This window comes from Vombatus ursinus, unplaced genomic scaffold, assembly GCF_900497805.2.
Source record: "Vombatus ursinus unplaced genomic scaffold, bare-nosed wombat genome assembly UNPS02012179.1, whole genome shotgun sequence".
Lineage (NCBI taxonomy): Eukaryota > Metazoa > Chordata > Mammalia > Diprotodontia > Vombatidae > Vombatus > Vombatus ursinus.
This window is the reverse complement of record NW_020951957.1, coordinates 7,354,173-7,369,851: the sequence shown is the minus strand read 5'-3', so window position 1 is coordinate 7,369,851 and position 15,679 is coordinate 7,354,173.

Sequence of the window (15,679 nt, the reverse complement as noted above, 5' to 3'; positions counted from 1 at the left end):
CCATCCTGTCCAACAATGAATTCATCATCTTCCCCCTAAACACTCCCCTCCTCTCAAACTGCATATTTTCTAGTGATATAACTATCCTTCCAGTCAGTCATGTTCTAAATCTTACTGTTACCTTTGTTATTCTCTTCCTCTTAACCCTGAAATCCAACGAGCAACCCAGTCCTATCAATTCCACTCCCACAATATCTCTCACATCTGTTCCTTTCTTTCCACTCTCAAGACCACCAGCCCACTTCAGGCACAAGGCTCCTTTCACCTGAGCTGATGGAATAGCTTTTTCACTTATTTTTCTCTTTGTAGCTACTCCTTATTTTTTTCTGTTCTTCCTTTATACACCTGCTAAAAGTATCTTCCTAATATTCTCATTTAATTCACCTTGCCATTCAACATCTTTCACTAGTCATCTCTTGCCTAAAGGACAAAATGTGTTCCTTTGTTTGACATATAAGGCGTTCCACAATATCTCTCCAACTTATAGTTCTCATTTCATATTAATCCCCTTCATGCATTTAACCTTCCAATCAAATTGTACCACTAACTGCTTCCCCATTTCATTATACTATTTCCTGCATCTGTCCATTTGCCCAGGTTGGCCTTCATACCTGGAATACATTTCATCTTCATCTTTTACCATTAAAATCTGTCTCACCCCTCAAGTTCAAGGTTCAAGTGCTATCTTCTCCATAACAAAAGCCTCACTGATCTCCTCAGCTGAAAATGATTTCTCCCTCCCCAAAATCCCCTAGAGCTCTTTCTTTGTATTTCTCTTTCGCCTTTAATCACACTATACTTTTTTTATGTTTTATTTGTAGTTATATTTCATTAGTTGCTAATGAAAGATGCATATTGGCCGTGTCTAGATTCTAACATATAACTATTAAGAAATGACTCAGGAGAAGTCACTGTAAGGATATTATCAAAGAAATGCATTTCTAGAAAAGAAGCTGGGCTAGTCATACAAAAAATGAGGCACTCCATTGGTATACAATGCAATGTCAACAGATCTAGGTGGAAGTCCTCAGCATTTTGGGTGGATCAATATGGGGATTTTATCAGAGGACATGGACAGGTCACAGAGGGTGAGCAGGTATATAGATGGATTGTGATATGCACTCTTGGATGGAATAACCACACCTATATGAATACAGATCTAATAAAACATTGAAGTTCTTTTGTTTTGTATAGAATGATGTGTTTCTTGAAGGCAAAGACTGCAGCTTTTCATTTTTGCTCCTCTAGAGCAAGGAACAGTTCTTGCACTCACTTTTGATAGATGACCATTCTATCTTATTTCTCACATGCATTTCTTTTATGATACTTTAACTCTAGTTATCCTTCATAATGGCTTATTTGAAGATGTGTTGTCACATATACCCTGGAACAGTGGGTGGAAATTGAAAAGAATCAGATTAAGGTTTGATGTTAAAATTACCTTCCTAACAAACAGAACTGTTCAAAATATGATGGGATGCACTAGGAAGTATTATATTTCACCTTACTGGAGGATTTCAAGCAAAGCTGGATGACCACTTGTTGGGTTTTTAGAGCGGGAATTCTTATGAAAGTATGGCTCTACATTCCCTTCCAATACTTAAGTCTTAAAAACTCAGAAATTCTCTAAATAAAAAGAAACAGATTTTGCTTCTATTTTCCTTAGCTTGGCATGAGAATTTCCATTTTTTTTTTTTACCTAACTTGCAAACATTTTTAAGAACCATTTCTGACATGCTATTTATGAAAGCACAATGCTGGCCCATATGAATGCATAATTCATTTAGATAAAGATATGCAATGCATTTTTACATCAACATATTATAACTGCCTTAAATTCCAAAACAAGGCATAAAATAGCAAATGTATCATTAATTAGAAAGCTGATAAACCAATTTTTGGTGGGAAAGCTATTTTGTTTCTTTACATATTTCAGCTAGTGGAAATGAGTAAATATTGGTATTTATCTCATACCAAGAGCATGGAGGATATTCCTTGTTTAAAAAGATTGTCAATAGTCTTTCTGAATTCAAGTTCAATAAGGAATTATTTCAGGAGCTCACACATTATTCTGAAGACTATTCTTGATGAAAAGGAGTTTGGATATATAGGCTGATAGGTTCTAATGTAAAGATTATGATGATTTCTCTAATGTTTTCCCTTCATTTCTCACTCCCCACAAAACAAACAAACAAAAATCTCACCATTTTGCTTGATCATATTTATTAACTGTCACTGTGAAGTATATCAGTCCATGTACCTAGTCCTCAATCTCTGAAAAGTATATTCAAATGTGGCATCTCATGCAATTCAATTGAAAATGGAATTTGGTAATTTCCAGGAAAGGAGCTACTTGAATTTAAAGAATTCATTCCACAAAACAAGATTTTGGTTTCTTCTTTGTTTATTTTAGTTTTAGTTTGTTTTATGAGCAGCATTCTAGTATTCTCATTTGGTAAATTTGTCAAATTTGGTACATATGTCAAAATTTAGGTAGTCATACTGATACGGGGCAAAAAAAGATTTTGAGAGATTATCCAAATTAATACACTTTTAAAGGAGATTCTTGAATTTTTGATGGATTGTGACTTCATTAATATGGACACTCACATTCTATTCTTTATAACAGTTGGAAGGCTGTGTTTTCTGCTTTGAAGACTACTTAATCTAGTTGGGAAAATCAAATGTGCAAACATGCATGAAAAAAACAAAGGAACCCACAAAAATGAAAATAATTATAAATCAACTATGTATTTTTGCTAATTAATTTATAATTATTTCCACATTTTTGTGCATGCCTTTTTCATGCATGTATTAATCAAACTCATGTAGATAGATTATCAGGTATATCAGAGTGATGGAGCATGTTGTTGATGGAGAGTTTTGGATTAGAGATGGGGGAATATAAGCTTCTAAATTATCCGTGAATAGATTATTTGAGTCAAACCTAATTAATCTTTTTGCCCTTATTGAAGACTGGGGTAGGATATATTTATTCAGAAGCATCAAGGCATGGTGGATAGAATGCTGGATTTGAAGTTAGAAGAATCTGTGTTCAAATCTCCCCATTATATACAGTATTTACTAGCTGAGTAGCAGTAAATCATTTACTCTCTTTGATCTTCAGTAAACCGGGGATTGTAACAGTACTTATCTTAAGGGGTTGTTGTGAGGATCAAATGTATATAAAGCACCTTAAATATCTTAAAGAATTATATAAATGCCTGCTATTGTTTTAACATCACTTTTTCATTTAACTACTTTGTTGTAATAGAGTTGTCAATCTTATATTTTGAATATTAGGCCACATCATTACAAATAAAAAACAACTAGTTGAAAAGCCAAAGTTGCTATTAACCAACCATTTGTCCGTTTGTGGCCTCTGCCTAAAGTCCTTACCAAGTTATCTACCCCTTTTCGCATACTGATTAAATGTTATATTGTAAAGTTGTGGTCAGATCCACCTGTTTGCAGATGAAATTGTACTGATTGCATTAAGTCACAGGAAAGGTGTAGAACCTTCTAAGTATGATCCACAATTACTCTTTTCTTCTCAACTCAGATTCAGTCTCAAGGTTAGCCCAGGCAGTACATATGTTTTAGCTTTCATGGGCTCAGAGCCACCATGCAACCAGGGTAGGAGGAGAAAGGTGGAGGGAGGAGGAAGGATGATCCTCATAGCATCCCAGCATTTCCCATGAGACAGTTGTCAGATAATTCTGACAACATTGCCAAATGGGAAGAAAAGAGAGAAGCAGAGGGGAGATCACTCCCTTTTAAAGATCCACCAAGTAAATGGCTCTTATAGCTCAGTGGTCAATAAGGCAACTGCTTTGTTATTCCAAACACAAACCCTTTAGCTTTTAATCATACGTGCCCTTGGAAGTTGCCAAAGATACCCTGGTGTACATCCCCTGGTATTGGCCTAGTACCATCACTGTTCCATGGAGTGCCAAGGATCAACATCAATACCGCTGTTGTTGCTTCCACTATAAATGCTTCCATGGTGGGAATGTCAGGGTGGTTACCATGTGGAAGTCATACGGAGCCAATGCAGAAAAGACATTATTCATCTGTGCCAATGAAATGAACTGTTTCTTTTTTTAAATTTTTTAACTAATTTATTTTAATTTACCCACAATCACTTTGATAAGCATTTGAGTTTTAAATTTTTCTCCCCCTCTTGCCCTACTTCCCTCCCCAAGACGGCACACAATCTGATGTAGGCTATGCATATGCATTCCTATTAAACATATTTTCAGATTAGTGATGCTGTAAGGAAGAATCAGAACCAATAGGAGGAACCACTAGAAAGAGAAAACAAAACAAAACAGAAAAAAAAAATGGCAAATAGTGTGCTTTGATCTGCATTCAAATGCCATAGTTCTTTCTTTGGATGTGGATAGAATTTTCCATCATGAGGTCTTTGGAGATGTCTTAGATCCTTGCAATGCTGAGAAGGCTAAGTTTATCAATATTAGTCATTGCACAACGTGGCTATTACTATGTACAACATTCTCCTGGTTCTGCTCGCTTCACTCAGCATCAGTCCATACAAGTCTTTCCAAGTTTTTCTGAAGTCTGTCTGCTCATCATACAGCACAATAATATTCCATTACATTCATTTACCACAACTTGAGGGGCAGCTAGGTGGCACAGCGGATAGAGCTCCGGCTTTGGAGTCAGGAAGACCTAAGTTCAAATCTGGCATCAGACCAAACACTTGACACCTTACTAGCTGTGTGACCCTGGGCAAGTCACTTAACCCCGATTGCCTAAAAAAACAAAACAAAACAAAACAAAAAAACAAACAAATAAACATATACCACAACTTGTTATGCCATTCCCCAACTGATGGGCATTCCCTCAATTTCCAATTCTTTGCCACCACAAAAAGAGCTGCTATAAATATTTTTGTACATGTAAATCCTTTTCCCATTTTTATGATCTCTTTGGGATACAGGCTTAGAAGTGGGTCAAAGGGTATGCACATTTTTATAGCCCTTTGGGCACAGTTCCAAATTATTCTCCAAAATGGATGAATCATTTCACAACTTCACCAACAATGCATTAGTGTTCCGATTTTCCCACACCTTCTCCAACATTTATCATTTTCCTGTTTTGTCATGTTTGCCAATCTGATAGGTTGGACTGTTTCTTTAAAGCACTTTTTAATGGAGAGTGTTTTAGTTCTGAAAAGAGAAGAAAAAATATATTAAAAAAGATTTAACTCAACTATCAAAGAATTAAGATATTACAGATATTATAGATGAACATCTTGAAGCTTGAAAGGAATAAGAAAAGGATTTTTGTTTAATAAAAACTGCTAAAATATGTATATGAAAAATAACTTTCATATGGAAATTGTATAGTTTTGTAAAAAAATAATTGTGGCATAAATAGGAAGACTAAATCACTTGTCAGGCTTGTATGTGAATCATTGAATGTTTAAAGAATAAATTAAAAATATTTATTAAAATCTGGGGAAATATGAGTACAAAGAAACACAGTTTAAGCACACGAATGGTTTGGAGGACCATGTTAGGAAATTTGAGCTTCAGGCCATTATGGTCCCTCAGCTCATCTACATATAACTGTTTAATTACTAACAAGGGTAAAGATTAAAAAAAAGTCATCACATAAACCTTTTGTTTACACAGAGAACATGAAAGAAGGGTTTTTCTCGTGTGTGTGTGTGTGTGTGTGTGTGTGTGTGTGTGTGTAGGGGTGTACTCAAAATTTTTTTACTGATAAATAGAATTATGACTCCCTCAAAATTGGGAAAAATCCTTCATGTGAATCAAATCCCTCTTGGATTCCCTAGGTAAAGAATTAACTAAATAGCATTAAGGGGAAGGGAGCATGGCAAGCAGACAGCTGGAGTCACCTCCCTCAGACAAAGTTAATTTAGTAGCTTTCGACAAATTTCCTTTCTCTTGTTCTATTTCCCTGGCAGGTTCAAGGGGCCGTATCTGTCCTTTCCTCCCCCAAGGCCTTGGATGCAGGTGTTGTCTGAAGGAAAGTTACACTCATGTGATATCTGAAGGGAGGAACTCAAAAACACTTTTTGTTAAGTCATGTCCAACTCTTTGTGAACCCATTTGAGGTTTTCTTGGCAAAGATATTAGAGTGGTTTTCCATCCCCTTCTCTAGCTTATTTTAGAGATGAGGAAACTGAGGCAAACAGGGTTAAGTGATTTGTCCAGGGTCACATAGCTACATCATTAGAGGTAATAATCAATGAGATTACAAATCCATATTAATATTAGAATATTGGAGTAGGTATAGCTTCCATCAGAACTCCAGTTCAAATATATTAGAAATCTGAAGGAAAAAATAGTAATTGTTTCTTTTTCCATGCCTAGCTTTACAGACAGGAAAAAGAACTTTTAGAAACCTCTTTACCCCCAAGGAAGATGTGTTAGGTGAACAGTAGTGTTATAAAGAAGGAAGCTCTCTATTCAGTTTAGTTCCAGCTAATGCTTTGCATCCATCTGCAAAACAATACCATTTCCCCCTAGCATGGAAAGGAAGAGGAAAAAAAAATTGATTCGGGGGCAAGATGGGAAATCTGGGAAGCTTTCCAAATTCTCCTAATTGGTTCTTCACAGTGTGCCTTCATTATTTTGTTTGAAGTGAATTTTCAAGACCATCAGATGCTGCCTGTAGAGAAAATTGTATAATAATATAAATGTTTAAATTATTTTGACTATATTTTGATACATTTGGGATTGTGCATTGATATTTAAAAGAAAAAAAACAACTATATTTTCCCTCAATTTATGGAAACTTCCTTCAACATTTCAGCCATGAGGTAATCTTTTGTTCCTTCTTTCCCTCCTTGGATTGTTTTCTTTCTGAATTTAGTGTATTTTCATTGAGTACAGTAATAGTGTAAATTTTATAGTAATAGCTACCACTCACATAACATTTTAGGGTTTACAAAGCACATTTTATATATATATATACGTGTGTGTATATGCATATTCGATCCTCATAACTCTTGCTGTTATTATCCCTATTTTACAGATGAGGAAACTGAGGCTAAAATAGATTGTGACTTGCCCAGAGTCACAGAGTAAGTGTCTGAGGCAGGATTCAAACTCTGGGCTTCTGGATTCCAAGCTCAAAACTAATGACTATACCTCATAGTTGCTTTTAGAGAAGAATAGACTGTTAGTAGAAACTACCTTTAATAATAAATATGTATATATGTATATGGTGTTACTACTCTAATTCAAAAACCTTCTGTGGCTGTTTAAAGCATACATTTCAAACTCCTCGACTCTTAAGATCCTCCCAAATATATAGCTGCCACCTATCTTTCACAGCTTATTTCATATTATTCTCTTTGTCTTACTCTATATTCTTTTCAGAAATAATTACAAATTACTTTTGTATTACTCCAATTTATTAAATTAGGTAGTGGAGAAATCTGAATTGTACTATACTTCATCTAAGGATCTCAGCATACAATTCTTGCTGACCTTTCACACCAACCCTTCTTTCTTTCCTCTTTTTTTCATAAAAATTTCACATTTTAAATTAGATCCACTGAACTAGAGAATAAGAGGTGAAAATGAGATCATGCGAGTGTTCTCATAATTTTTCAGATAGAGCCCTTTAAGGAGAGTGAGGTTAAACACCTTGTCCAAAGCCAGAGACTCAATTGTCACTCAATTGCCATTTTCCTTTGCTTCCTTTTATGTGGTTAAGGCAGGAATATGAAACAGGACTATCCTTTGTCTCAGTTACTCAGAAAATTTCATCAATTCTCTGCTCCCCCTGAACTCTGGAGTTTTGACCAAGGCATAGAAGTTTCACATCTGTGAAAAATCCCAGCTGCTTTTTCTGTGTCATACTCACTATGTAACATAGCTACTTATTTTAAAAAAATAGGGCAGTGAAATTTGGGTAAATGACCTATTTAAACATAAAATTACATCGAATATTTGATAAATTAGGGATCTATTAGGTGGTATGTAATTATTGTAATACCCAATGAAAAGAAATGATTTGACCCTATTATTTCTCCTGCAGTGTGCTGCATTGAGACCAATTCCACACCTCACATAGGTGCATGGATACAGTTTTTTCTATGTAGTTTTCCATTTGTACTTTTTTAAAAAAATACAAGTTATAAATTTTAACATAATGACATTATTATAAGCAATTTTCTTTCTAGGTCATAATAGGAAGCCCATTTATTGGAGGAAAATGTCTCATGAAATGTTCAGCTGCATTCTCCCCCCAATGTATCAGTCATAAAAGGTAATGTAACATTCAAGATGACTGGGGACCCATTGTTTCAATTCAATTTCAATTCAATTAAACAAATAATAAGAACTTCCTATGTGTCGGGCAGCACTGTGCTAAATATTAGGGATACAAAGACAAAAGTGATGCGGTCCTAGCCCTACAGAAGATCATGTTCTGCTGGGGAGCTGTACAAAATGTATACCAGTAAGCAAATTCAAGATGCATACATCCACCATAATATAAACGAATATCAAGAGGACAGATTGCTAATAGCTGGGGGGGAATCAGGAAAGCCATTGTGGAAGAGGTAGCACATGAGATGGACTTTGATGGAAGTTAGATATGCTACAGGTTAGAGGTGAGGAGGATACACATTTCAGACATGGAAACCCATTTGAATATGAAAGGCGGACAAAATGTCATATTGCACGGGGTGAATGAAGGGGAATGATGCTGACTGAAAAAAGTTGGTAGGATTGTTCACATAAGTCATTGAAAAAAGTAATACATTGTACTTCAAAAAAATTACTCATTATTTCACTGAATTATTTAAAGTCATGGCCACTGAAGAGTTTTCATTTAATTTGTCTCAATTGTTTCATCTAAAAATGGATGGAAAAATCTTAACCTACTTTATTAGACTTTTGCATAATTAATGAAATTTGCAAATTGCAGTTATTCCCTAAGTAATAACCTAACTTACAGAAATCTAAAGATCTACCTTTTTTTCTCAGTTTAAGGATGGGGCCTCCCAGTGTGGAAATTCTTTTTATTAATGCTCTTTGGTTTTTGAACTTAGTCCTATAGAATTACCTGAGATTTGGAAAATTTAAATGACTCAACCTACCCAGAGTCATGTACTTAGTGTCACTCTACCTTAAGCTAAAGGAATTGGAATACCTTACAATTCATTCCCGGTATTTCACATCTGACCCTCTTATGATACTATTATCTGGTTTGTTTCCAAAATAGTGGTGGGGGTGGTTGGTTTCTTCTTCCACTAACGCACATTTTCATTATGTATTTTTAAAAACATAATGAAAACATTTCTATTTTTATTAGGCTCTCTGACAACACCTTTTTCACATTATTTTATTTTTAGCAGGCTAAGTTTAGACTTGACAATGTGCCTTTTAAAATTCAAAGCCAAATAATCAGACCTCTTTCTTCTCATTTTCGATTAGCTAGAGGTTTTGTTACTTTCAGTAGAGTAAAATAGAATCAATACTGGCTAAACACAGTCCTGCTCAAGCCATCCTTGAAGAGCTACCTTTCCTATTTGGCAGTATTGCAAATCCCCAATGAATTTGGCCAGAGACGAGACAACCTTTTCATCCAAGGATCTGTCACTCAGCTAACAGTCCATTTTCATAAAAAGGAGACAAATAATAAAGCAGAAATCCTTCATTCTGAAAGGTAATTTTCATCTTCTTAGGATATATCACCCTATTGGGGTACATAGGTTGTATGTGCATGGAAGCAAGTTATTTTGCTACTCTGCGCGTAAAAGGGATCTCTGAGGTCCTTATCTGAGAGCCGGCAAAGCCTGGTGGAAAAAGCACAGAATCAGACTTCCTGCTTTGAGTCTTGGCTTCAGTACTTCTTATTTAAGTGAAGACAGGCAAAGATGACCCCACCTTGGAGTCATTAAGTAGGAGTCAAATGCTGGTGTGATTTCTGCCTGAGCCAGTAGGCAACCTTCTCCAGCCTCCTGACCTTGCTCATGTTAAGTGAAGTTACACAAGTCATGTAATCTCTCCTTTGTTATCTTTATCCATAGAGTGGGAATAAACAATACTTATACAGCCTTTCTCATAGGGTTGTTGTACACAAAAGGGCTCGTTAATCTTAGAGTGCAAAAGAAATAGGACCTATTCTTAATAAACTCTGCATAATTAAGACTGAAAAAAAAACCTTTGCTTACATTATAAGATGATCTAGGGAAGTATGTGTTTACCTTGGGTATTTAATAATAGCCACAATCCCTTACTTTTTCCTCAATATGGGAATTAGGGTTGGTATTTAATGTGTATTAAAAGAGGCAGAATGTTAACTTCTCATCTCTGACATATACTGGTTGAGTGCCTCTGGACAAGTCACTTAAACCCAGCATCCCAAGTAACTCTCTAAGGCCTTAAATGACAGAGTTTCCTATACACATGAAATTATAAGTCTTCCCCTCCCACATCCTTACCCCCCCAATTCATAATTAATCTAATTCTAATGGAATCTGTTGTAGTTGGGGAAAGCCTATGGTTTTGCAGGCCTAGTCTTTGTTGGGATACACTACCTCAGTTTTATGCAATAATATTTTTTTCTCTTGACTGGTATGCCCAACTTTTCTGAACTCTTCCAGAAGCCTTCCACTATAAAACTTCCATACCTTATGAAAATTCTGTGATTTTTGGTTTATATAATCTTTTCTGCTTTACCTCTTTCTGGTTTTGTTATTGAGGTGCTATTTTCCTCATAAAAAGATTTTGGTATAGTATTTTATACCTTTATTTTAGAGATTGATTTGAAAGTTATTTTTGTTAATATATGTTTTATTAGGTGGAAATTTTTTTCTGAGGACTGATTTTTATACATAATTTTTGTCATTATCTTTAACATGATTATTCTTTTTATAATTTATTATTTAGCCAATTCAACACTTAGGATATAGCTTCCATTCAGGGCTACATATTTTGCATGTATTTATTTTATTTGGTACTAATTTTATTGCATTGATGTATGTATAGAATACCCTTATTAAATCTTCCTTTTTTATTTATGACCCTTTTATATCCTAGTGTATAATTGATTTTTGTAAAGGTATTAGTAAAATGCTGAGAATTTTTATATTCTTAAATATTTCTACTTGGTAATCTCTATAGGTTTTGACCAGTTCATTATTTGGGAGCCCTTGTCTCACTTTTCCTCTTCTCTAATCAAGAAATGTTAATCTCTAATATCCTTCCACCTATATTACTGATTTGTAAAGGATGGGATGATTTTTTTCACCCCAAATAGTCACTTCTTTCCTCTACTTTTCTTCTGTTTATTTTTTCCTTCCCCATCATAACTTCTACTCATTACATTCTTTATCTTATTGGTACTCTCTATGCCATCTCACTATCATACAGACAATATATAATTTCATTCATAACTATCAAATAGCAACAAACAAAGGCTCCTCTCATTCCATATTCATGTCCTTGTATAGTCCTATCCACAAGAAAACAAAACCAAAAAAAAATATTTAACTTTCTGCTTTTTGTTCATTTTTTAAAAATACACTACTGACCTCCAGTTCAATTGAAGATATGATTCAAATAATTTTCTTTGATATTTTAGGATCAGTATTGCTGAAAATGTTATTTTTTTTCAGAATACAATAATTATATTTGCTTTTGATTTATAGTAACAAAAGTAATCCTGTTTATTTTTTTCCTGATTAATTCACCTTAGTATTTTAAGAGTTTTTGCCCTAGCACATTGTATTTTTTTTTTCATTTTATACTTTGGATGCTCTTGATGTGAGCTTTGGTGCATAATTTCAAAATTTCTGCACAATGTTTCTGTATTATTTCTTGGAATATAGAATCTAAGATTTCCCCCCTTGTTTTATGGACCTCTCACATATTTTTCTAATCTTATATTTTAAAATATCATTCCATTACTTTTCCTTCTAGGTTATATTTTTATTTTTCCATTTTGTTCTCTTTGTCTTTCTTCAGAGAAGCTACTATTATGGAGAATGTCTTCATCTTTTATTCTAAAGTCATTTGTCTTTAGGTCAACTTGCTGATTTCTTCCTGATTAGAGATCTAACTTCTATCTCGATTTCTTTTATAGTTTCACTGAATTCTTTGATTGCTTTTTTTCTAAGTGATTGAGGAATTGCTTTAAGTTGTTTCATTGTCATTTCAGAGATTTTTGTCATAATTTGTTGTGAATTTGTTATAACAGCTTCGTCAGTGTATTGTTACTCAGTTACTTATGTCACATTGTACCTGTCCAGTGAGATGACTCTTTTGTTCTTTTCTCCTCAGTCAATTTTTGTTTGTCTTAATCACTCTCTCTATTTTACCGTGGTGTCTTAGTTGAAAATGTGCTTCCTGTTAGTCCTTTCCAAAAGGTCCAGTATTTTTGGTTCTATCTTCAAACCCTTGTTGCCCATTATTTGTTTTTTTATACCACCAGAGATAGGCGATATTTCTTTCTCACAGAGAGTAAAGGGTTGTTAATTGAAACACTGGTACATAAATACTTTGGCCATGGTAGTAGATCCTATTCTTTACCTGTAACAATCACATACTTATGCAGTTTACTGTCCTCTCTCCAACTGAATTTCTTCAGCCTTTAATCTAGTCACTGGAGGCTGATAGTGAGTAAAGGGACTGGGGAAGATTCCCTAAGATATTGTGGAGAGGGGATACTCTGAGAAGCCTTTTTACTTGGGTATCTTTTTTCCCCTTCTTCAACAGGCTACCTTTAACTCCAGTTCTGTATTATTCAGAATTATTATCAGTTCTAAGTTATTAAAATATCTGATTTTCTACTGCATCTACTTTCTTATCTGCTTTCTCCACATACACCCCCACCTTTTCTTTTCCTCAAATCTTGTAGTTGATTTTTATTATTTGACCTCAGTTTAGTCTGGCAATGGAATTCTCCTCAGTTCAAGGCCATGTTGTCAACTACAAAAGTCAGTTTCCAAAAATTGTCCCAGATACATGGCAATTCCATTAGCATGGCAATTGCATAAGAGGTGGTGATTCTGAGGAGGGAATACACAGGGAGAAAGAGCATTCATTCACACTGAGAAAGAAGATCCCTTGGGTAGATTACTAATAGGTTATTTCTCTTAATCACCAATAAGGACTAATATGTGCCAAACATTGTGCTATGTATCGGGGATATAAAGAAAGGAAACTGAAAAAAAAATAGTCTCTTTTCTCAAGGAGCTCACATTGTAATGCAGGAGACAACACGCAAAAAACTACTTACATAAAAGATGCATACAGTATAAATGGAAGGTAACTGCAGAAGGTGGCACTGGCAGGAGGGGACTAGGTAAGATTTCTTGTAGAAGGTGGATTTTGAGATGAATTTTGAATGAGTCCAGGAAAGCCAGGAGGAGGAGGTGAGGAGAGAAAGCATTTCAGGTACAAGGCACAGCCTGAAGTGATTGAGTTGGGAGATGGACTCTCTTCTGAAAACAGCAAGAAGGCCACTGTTGTATCATAGAATACATGGAAGAGACTTAAGTATAAGGCTGGAGATGTAGGAAAGAGTCAAGTTGTAAAAGGATTTAAAAGAATTTTTTTTTTCATTCGACCCTAGAGGTGATAGGAAGTCAATGGAACTTGTTAAGTGGAGGATGTATGTCAGGGTCATACCCACACTTTACTAAGATTACTTTGGAGCCTTATAGGAGGATGGAATGAAATGAAAAGATGTCTCCCCAATTTGCTGCAGCCATGCGTATCATAATATTTCCCTGGACAGGTATGTTGTCTGTCAGAAAAAAGGAAGACTGGGAACAAAAGTTCAGGGGAAGATAGGGTATAGAAATGGAGAGAACACCAGGCTGATAAATTGATTTTCAATTTTTTTTTTTTGTTTCTAGATAAGAATTACTTTGTGGGGCACCTTATTTCACTTTTTTCTCTTTTTTACTTATTTTTTCCCATAATTTGAGGCTTATTACATGTGTTATGGGCAGCCAGGTATTACAGTAGATGGAATGAATGCCCAGCCTGAAGTCAAGTAGACATAACTTCTTGAGTTCAAATCTGGCTTCACACATTTATTTGCTGCATGACCCTGGGCCAGTCCCTTAACCCTGCTTGCCTCAGTTCTTCATCTGTAAAACGATCCGAAGACTACAACAGCTCCTGCCAAGGAAACCTCAAATGGGGTCACAGAGTTGGACAGGACTGAAAAAAGACTTAACCACAACATGTACTAATTTTGGATGTTAGGGGTGGGGAGGAGTGGAGATGTACTTCTGAGATAGCTCTCATTTTACCATCTTCCTACATAATTTAAACAAAAGTGGTCTTTTTTTTCTTAGGAATCAAACTATTATTAAGAGAACTACATGTCACTTTATGATGACAACACTGTACTTATTATTAATTGCATATCTACTTGGAAGAAAAAACTTTACTAATTAGTTTAAAATTTTCCCAAAGTTTAAAATGTATGAAATCTTGCTAACAACAATCACTTAATTAGATTAACTGAATCATCCTTCATACAGGCACTTAATCCCCTGAAGTGAGATTTACCCTGAACATTCACAATGAAAGAGAACAGATTAAGAGTATACTCTATAATTAGATTACTTTCCTACCTGTATCTCATCTTTAATATTTATTCAATGGGTTTTCATCTTGTTTATGCTTTTATATGTTGTATTTTCTAGAAGTATAACCTTTCATATTAACTAAAATAAATTAAATGTAGAAAAAACTAGTACAATAAAAATAACTTCTTCCAGAGTGAGACAATCTCATTAAGATCAGAGAACTAGCAGATAATTCTATAGAATATTCAATTTGGAAGGGACTTTAGAGATAATTTAGTCTAACCTTATACCTAGTGCCAGAAAACCACCTTCTCTGATATGGATTGAGAGCTATCAGACCTCTGCTGAACACTTCTATGATGGAGAGTACACTATTAATGATTGAGCTTATTTCACTGATAATTTGTATAGTGAACTGAAATATGTCTTCTTCCCTTTCTACTTTTTTCTCTTCAGTACTTCATTATAATTTGGTGATGGCTCTGAGTTATTGATGACTATTTCAGTAGAGCTAGCCGAAACGTGTGGAAAGATTTTTGGCTACAAAGCAATGTTGAACTCTGTTTACTCTTAGTGGGATCAGGTTAGCTGCCTTATTGACTGTATGGTGATCATTTTTTCAGCCACAGCTCAAAGTTTGGGAGAAGTGCAAGACTGTAATCTGGAGTAGTAGAGGGAATATTGACACTGAAGATGAAAGCATGGCTTGTTAAAAGTATTGAAACAGAAGATAACTTCTACCCATCAAAACAATTTCTGTTCTCTGAAACAACACAGGAAATACAATGTATAAAAAGGTACTTTTGACACTTCCCCTACATGCTATTCCTTCAATTATCTGAAAACAGTTACCTTATCTCCTCTTCTTCTTTCCTTTTTTTCTGAGTAAACATCCCTAATTATTCTATATATGATATGGTTTCTACCATCCAGGTTGCCATTTCCTTTCTGTACTTCCATTTGTCAATGTCTCTTATAAAGTGGTGCCCAGAGGTTAGCACCATACTTCAGATATGTAGTACTGAATGCAGTGTGGAATACACATGCTGAGAACAAAGATTTTTACATTAATAATGCAGTTTGAGTTTAATTACGAGCAAAAGTTTATTATCCTACATATTA